Raw genomic sequence first — 7865 nt, forward strand, 5'->3', positions numbered from 1 at the left:
CGCAAACGTTTTCGGTACTTAGCTTTTTTTAGAAAAGCTCATAAAGGGACTTTAGTTCAGACAAGCGCCATGCACAAAGTCATGGAAATAGGCAGCGGAGTGGCCACAAGCTTTCGCCGAACACACTCTAGAATTTCCAAAGTGTCGTCCTAACTTTTATGTTCCGCCTCCATCGAAAGGCAGCCGCCTCGTTCATGACTAAACCCGTGTCTTCGCGCTCTGCCGCCACGGTGGCTCAGTGGTTATGGTGCTCGGCTGCTGACCCGAAAGAAGCGGGTTCGATCCCGGCCGCGGCGGTCGCATTTCAATGGAGGAGAAATTCTAGAGGCCCGTGTACTGTGCGATGTCAGTGCACGCTAAAGAACCCCAGGTGGTCGAAATTTCCGGAGCCCTCCACTACGGCGTCTCTCATAGCATTAGTCGCTTTGGGACGTTACACCCCATAAACCAAACCAATCTTCGCGCTCTGCAGCTGAGAGCCTTAACCACCGAGCGATGCGCCACGAAGGCATTAGGAGGGGATCAAACTCGTACAAGCTCAAGACTTTTATCTTTCTCTTTGCCACGGCAAACCGCATCGTTCCCAGTGACGACACAGTCCTGGAGAAAAGGAAGGGGTATGTGAGCCCCAATCATATTTGGCTGTGTTTCAAAGCGACAGCGTTGAAGGTGAAGCTCCACTGAAAGCCCGGCGCCGGCGTAGTGTGAATGCAATATCGTGATTCGTCGAGAAGGTAGTGACGCACAAAAGCAGTTTTGTTGAATATAGCAAGGGTGGTCGAGCGGAATCGAACAGCTGTCCTTCGGGTGTGGAGTCGAGCACCTGCCTCTACACCAGTGAGGAACGTTCGTTCTGGTGTATAAAAGGAGGCCTTTTATGAGCACATCACGACGCACAGTAGGCGAATTATATTAAGGAACTCTTAGTGTGATTAACTAGCGGCCCAAATTAATACGGATTATGTTGTGCAATTAAGCAGTATATGATGGCAAGAGGTTGATCTCTGCGAAAAGGTGCGCCGGACGACCGCTATGCGACCGTAGGGACCCTCTAACGATATCACGTCATACTCATGAGGTTGCCTTAAGTGTTCCTTAAGTGCTAAGTTAAGAAAACGCAAGCGGGCAGAGTGGGTGAGGGAACAAACGCGGATTAATGACATCCTGGTCGAAATCAAGAGGAAAGAATGGGCATGGGCAGGGCATGTAATTCAAAGGCAAGATAACCGCTGGTCCTTAAATTAAGGATGACGGAGTGGATTCCAAGAGTAGGCAAGCGTCGCACGGGGCGCCAGAAAGTTAGGTGGACGGATGAGATTAATAAGTTTGCGGGGATACGATGGCTACAACTGGCAAAGGACAGGGTTAATTGGAAAGACATGGGAGAGGCCTTTGCCCTACAGTGGACATAGTCAGGCTGATGATGGTGATTATGAAGTGTCCTCCAAGTTTTCGCCTCTGTGTGGAACTCTGAGTAAACTACTTCAGAAGCCACGAAGATACCAGGCGTTGCAGATGCACAAGCTGTACACGGAGTTCAAGAGGACGAACGGAAGCCCTTAGTACGACGCGAAGACCTAGCTCGTCGTGCGCCCGAAGCGAGAACAAAGTAGGACTGTCAGCGCTAGACGGCCATAAGAACAGCATAAGGAAGGCGTTGTGCTCGAGACATTGCACGTCAGAGCTTCACCAGAAAGTGCGAACGTGCGTAGCGGGAGGAAGGAACTAACGAGCTCCGCAAACGAGCAGAGCGGCAAAACCACAACTTTTGCCATACTAAGGAATTTTGAGATGTAAGGCAAGAATTAATTTGTGCATTTAAATTGTAACACCTCCTCTGAAGATGAGAGCAATAAAATAACTTCCGCGATCATTTAAACATACTGGAGGACTGTCGGAGCTCTTGTTTGTTGACCAGTTGTAGCACCAACTGCAGCAAGTAGGATTACTGAGAATGATCATTCTTACTAAACCCGATATATATATATATATATATATATATATATATATATATATATTCCGTCAGCCTGAACTTCGAAGTTCATTTCAAGAATGCATTTAGGCATCGTGGCAGTAGACACCAACGTTACCACAAAAATTCTATCCAGTCCTGACGAATACACATAGGTTCATTGCATAGTCGATCGCAGCGGTGTTAACGTCTCCCCACGGTCGCCACTATTGAAGCAATATCTCTTTTCTTGCCTGAACCACCGATCGGCGCCGCTGCTTCCAAACCGGTCACAGGCGTAACTGAATGCACGTGCGATGGTCTTGTCGCTAGAGAGGTGCGGAGGAACGCACGCTCAACGTAGTTCAATGTTCTCTTTCGTTTTCCTCGTCGTATCACAACAAGGCCATTACTCCACGGTCCGCGAGAAAGTGGCGGTGGTGACAAGGAGTTCGCGAGCTACTTGCATGCAAACCCACGCCCAGTTTCGCCATCTGCCGGAAAAAGACGAGACTAGTCCATAGAGGGCCACACAGATACCTCCCTCGGCGGACCTAGGGGGCGGTGTTGATAACTAACTAGGCGGTGTTCCCGCACGTCCGCACGTTGACCGAGTGGGTGTCCTTGAAAATTTGCTATCATATGTACCTGGTCAAGCGATCTCTCATGGGATACATTTTTCCTGATGTACTGCCAAACAGGTGAGCAGCGGCGTCGGTGGGGCTTCCCGACGCTACTTCTTCACTCGTCCCTCCTCGGCAGATGGCGACACTGGTCGACGCTGCCCGCGCAGTTTCCTTTCGCAGCGGCATCTAGTAGGAGTACATTTCCTTGAAACGCCCATCGTTGTTATTGCTTTCTGAAACTGCGTGTTACCTAGCTCTAAATGACTACCCATCGCGGTGGCTCCGTGGCTATAAGGAACTCAAAGTCAAGTTTGCTCACGACGACAGCGCTGCACCCTCACCCTCACTTCTAGCGTTAAGCTATAAAATCTGCGAGGCGCGGCACATACCACCGCTCCACTATTTTCGTGTGTTCGTTTGACAGGCGGGTTCCGCAAGGTGGTATTTTCACGATGGCGGAGGCGAGAGAGAGAGAAAGGAATTTTAATGAGGGAAAGGTGGAGAGGTCGGCCGGTGGTAGCATGGCCCTGGCCTGCTACTCGACTACGCCGAAGCATAAGGGGCGTGCAAAGTATTGTTGCGTTGTGAGCTGACATAGCACTACAGAGGGCACCGAGGGATCAGATAACCGCCTTTGAAGCTTTGCTGATTCCGAGGTGATTCTTCTGTTCCTTCTTGCTCTTACCTTAGGCCTGAAAGTTTGCCCTTGTTATCAGGGCGTTTCCTATGACAATAAGCTCAACATCACAAAACACATGTGATACGACGCACTGGTTTTCCGCGGTGCTAGCGGTTCTTACGCGGGCTGTCGGAAAAACATGCCATCGCTGGCTTTGCGATGTATATGGAAAGCACACAGCAACGGCGAGGTTTCATAAGCTGCAAAAACGACGGCGTACGACAAGAAAAGAAATTGGTTGGGGCTGAACACTGACAAACCATTCCAGTGAGCGTCGAACTGAGCATTCCAAAAGTAGAAGCGGTTTGATCATTACGTTATATAACATTTATGAAAATAAGACTATATTACAAAGCTTTTTTTATCTAAAAACAGCTGTATAAGGTAACCTGCCTGAAGCCAAGCCTAATACAATGATCAAACCGGGTTTGGCTGATGTCGTTTTTAAATTTTTTCAGTGTTAACGCATGTGTGGCATTTAGAGGAGATGGACTTGAATCCTGAAATTCTTTAAAACCAATATCCCGTTCAGAACTAGGTAGAGCTCCTAAGCGTTAACCCAAATATATTTCTGAGGCCTAGGTGTTCCCACGAAAGAACACCTCCCGTGCGTGCAACAGTTTTTTTCTCTATGAGCTATTTACATGCTTGGTGCTGCCAGTCTCTACGTGTGCCTACGGAAAAATATAGCAACGTTGCATGACGGATATTTCTTAAAATGAAGATGCGGAATAATATATATTTAAATAAAAAATACAGCAAAAACCTCGTAGGCGTTCTTCGGTGGAACGTTTAATGCGTTAGAAGCCAGATATTCGTTATATCCCTGGCTGACCCACATAATTTCGTTATATCCAAGGTGGTGCACTTAGCTTCGATATATCCGAAGTCAACACACTAACTAACTTATATGACACGTTAACGCACGGAAGTTCGTTATTTCCAAGAGAGCGTACTTAGGTTCATTGTAAGAAAGATAACACACGAAAGTTATCTGTATCCGAGGTGGCTTAATGATATTCTTTAAATGCGATTTCAACACAAGAAAGGTCGTTATATCCAAGGTGGCAATGTTGCCACATCGGATGTAATGACCTTTCGTTGCTCGAGGTGGCGACTGTGGCATCTGCCACATTGGGCAGGTGGCACCTGCCCATCGGGTTGTGTCCAACCTGTTTTCTTCTGCCTACTGACAGCGGTCATCGTTTCCGCCTGCACAGCCCCTTTTAATGCAAACGCATCAATAATCTCACGGGGAAGCTCAAGAAAAGCGGGCGTTATCTGCGTTACTGGGCGTTTCGCCGATATATATACACTCTTAGAAAAAAAAAGGACTAACAGGGGGCTAGAGGTTAGTCCTTCTGAGGACTAACTGACCTGCCACTGGCATTTGTCCTTTTCGGGACTACGTGCAAAGGGTGCAACTGTTGGTCCCCTTGGAAAGGGTGCAACAGTTAGTCCCCACGAGCAGACGTTTAATGAAAAAAAAACAAACTACACGTGATTTCCAGCGTAATTAAGAGGGGGAGAGGTTCCGACAGAGCATGACATACTCAACAACGATAAAGGAACCAGAAATAAACATAAATGAAAACACCATGATTCGAACCGACATCCTTTTGAATTATGAGCCGAGCGCGGATATGACTACAACACCACAACAGACGGTCCAAGGCAGAAAATAAAAGCCTTATATGCAAAACACACACATTGTCTGTCTTAACCGCTCAAATTGTTATCAAACGTATTGCTGTTTAGAGCACAGTATGGTGATTTTCGTGGCATATGCTTTCGCAACACCCTGCGGTAAGCTTTAATGCGCACAACAGTCTAAATCGCGTTTTGGCCAAAAAAGAGGTGCTGAACTGTGTATACATTACGGCCGGTACTTCCCAACCACTACAGTTGTTTTCTTCTCGTTTCTTTTTTTTTTTGCTTTAAGGTGGTCTTATTTCTTGCAGTTGGCAGCTGCACATTACAGCCTGTTGAAAACAAATATAGAAGGCGATGGTTCACTTCGTTATTTGTTACTGGCGGACAGCAGTGACAGGGAATTGACTGCATGCCACTCTCCGGTTCGCTAAGTGTCACCGATACTTGCACAGCATCACATAAGCTCATACACAAACAGCAACGATATGAAACTATGTGTACTTGCTCAACCCTAACCTTTACAACTCACATTCGACACGCACTGAAGCTCGTAGTACTTGTTTATGCACTTGCACAGCTGCCAGCCGTTTCGGTTGCACGAAGCCTTTTTCTCACGCAAAAGGGTATCCGCTTCGTCACAGGCAGCGGCGGTGCTCTCACTGGTCTTAGACCACGCCCTGCGCTTCAAAAATCGAGTACTATTGCAGTCGAGGTCTTCTTGCGCGATTTTCACGTGCTGCTATGCTGCTGTTCGCCCTTCGTTGGTCTCTTTCTCGGCAGTTAGTCTGTTGAGTTTGCGCACGGCGCGCATTTGTGGCAAGAAGAGTGTCGTGTGCAAATTTAGGGACTAACGGGCCGTTTTGAGGACTAAAGTTGTTTTTACTCCCCTCTGGGCCGGTTTTTTTCTTAGAGTTTAGGAGTAGTGCTGTGATCGTACTACTAGCAGCGCCTTCTAGAGCACGAGGATCACGCTGTCTACTAGGGGAAGCCCAGGCGGCGGCTCTTGCGTCCCCAGCAGACGAATCAACCTAAGCGACGGCGTTGCGCCGACCCCTGGCGACGACAGCGACGGTGTCTTCCCTAACTTTTTTGCGGGAAAACAGGTATCCGTCTCCGCCTCGCCAGCAAGCAATTTTTGCGGGTGCGCACGATAAACGTTTTTAGCATACTGGAGACGTATTAGCTGAGACGTATATCGGTTTACCGGACAACTCCTGAGCACGCGCAGTGGCATAGGTGGGGCCAGGCGGGGTCACAACGCGGGCGCAGCCGGCGTCCTGTATACCGGTATACGTCTCAGCTAATACGTCTCCGGTACGCTAAAGACGTCTAAAACTGCGGGATGGGAGAGAAAGTCGCTCCATCACACGGGTCGCTGCGTACAGGAGATAAGGACTTCGGAATCTGTGGCCTTTCAAGGAATAACGCTTCAAGTTGACTTTGGTCGGACCCCGGTTCCAGCGGGGTTCCAGCTTAACCTGGTGGCGACTGTCCGCCGACACCAGAATTGCTGCATAACTGTAGCATAATCGCCATCGCTATTAGAGCAGCTGCCTTTGCCATCAAGGCAGCTGCGAGAGTGTCTCTGTTAAGCCTCATGCTGTGGGCGGCCACCCAAAGCGCCGCGAGAGTTCAGCCTATTGGATTATTCTTAATAAACAACATTCCTCAGCTAGGGAGCTTTCAAACACTTCGCAGTCTGGACGTTGTACTGGTTTCTTCATGTCAAGGGGACTTCGTGCGCACGCGGAATTAAATTCTTTCCGTTCACCATAAAATTTCCTCCCCGACTGCCCTCGGCACCTTCGCAAGGATACAAAAACTAAAGCACGCTTCATGAAACGATCGAGAAGAATAATCGCGTTCACAAGTTGGATCGCGGAGTTTGATGCACGTACGCCATATTGAATAGATCGGAAAATGGCCGAACCCTCCCTCCCCTCTCATCCCCCTTCGAGGCACATGTCGTAAACAATGGGGCTGCTGACCTGCAGCATGTGTTTCGCAGTTGCAATCGCTTCTTCTCAAGCAAAAACTTTCCTTCAGCCATGCGTTCCGCGTACTTCACAGAACTCAAATCACCTTCCCCGATCGCTTACCTCCACCGCTGATCATTCCCGCTTTCACAGTACCCTAGCTAACATTGTATAATTATGAATGCAACAAAGCTTGTAAACCATTTTAGCTAATATTGTACAAGCAAGAAGCGCTGATTCCTGTAATTAAAATGTGCTTTTTTTTCTGACCCCTCGCCTTCCTTTATACCTTTGGTCTTAGTGATCTAAATGAAAAAAAAAATTCAAAATGTACTGCCTTATTGCCAATTGTTTATTCAACAAAGTGGTCGCACTCGACGAGTTGTTCTCCTTCAGGTAAATTCACTCAGTGAAAAGAGGCGTCCCGCCGAGATAACTTCTTTTCAAAGCCGGGCAGCAAGCGACACACTCCAAAAACGAAGCCGCGCCCATCTATCCATCCCGCCACGCGCGCCCCCGATCCAGGCGGCCGCGGGCAAGTGCCCCAGTTTTTGTTTTTCAACCGGAGAGGGCGCTCTCCGTCACCGACAGCAACGCCGCTAGGCGGCGCTTTCGTAGCCTATGGCGTTAGCAAGGCGTTAGGCTGCCGCGCCCAGCTGCGCCCAAGGTTGCGTACTCAACTCTCAGCGCGCGCCGGCTGCATTGCGGTGGAGAAATTCGATGCCGCCCGTTTGAGCTGTTTGATGCCAATGCACTCTGAAGAATCCCATGTGGTCAAAATTAATCCAGAGTCCTTGACTACGGCGTCACTTAAAGCCCACCTGTAACTTGGGTGCGTTGAGCCCCGTATAAACCGCAGAATTCTTAATGACACTTAACGAAGACACTTAGCGTAAACGAAGAAGTGGATCATTTAACGAAACACAGTAAACCAGCTTCTGCTCGACAAGTACTTATGTTCGCATTAGTTGTATGTGGTT

Source organism: Amblyomma mixtum, chromosome 8 (genome assembly GCF_055824585.1).
Source record: "Amblyomma mixtum isolate Tamu chromosome 8, ASM5582458v1, whole genome shotgun sequence".
NCBI lineage: Eukaryota > Metazoa > Arthropoda > Arachnida > Ixodida > Ixodidae > Amblyomma > Amblyomma mixtum.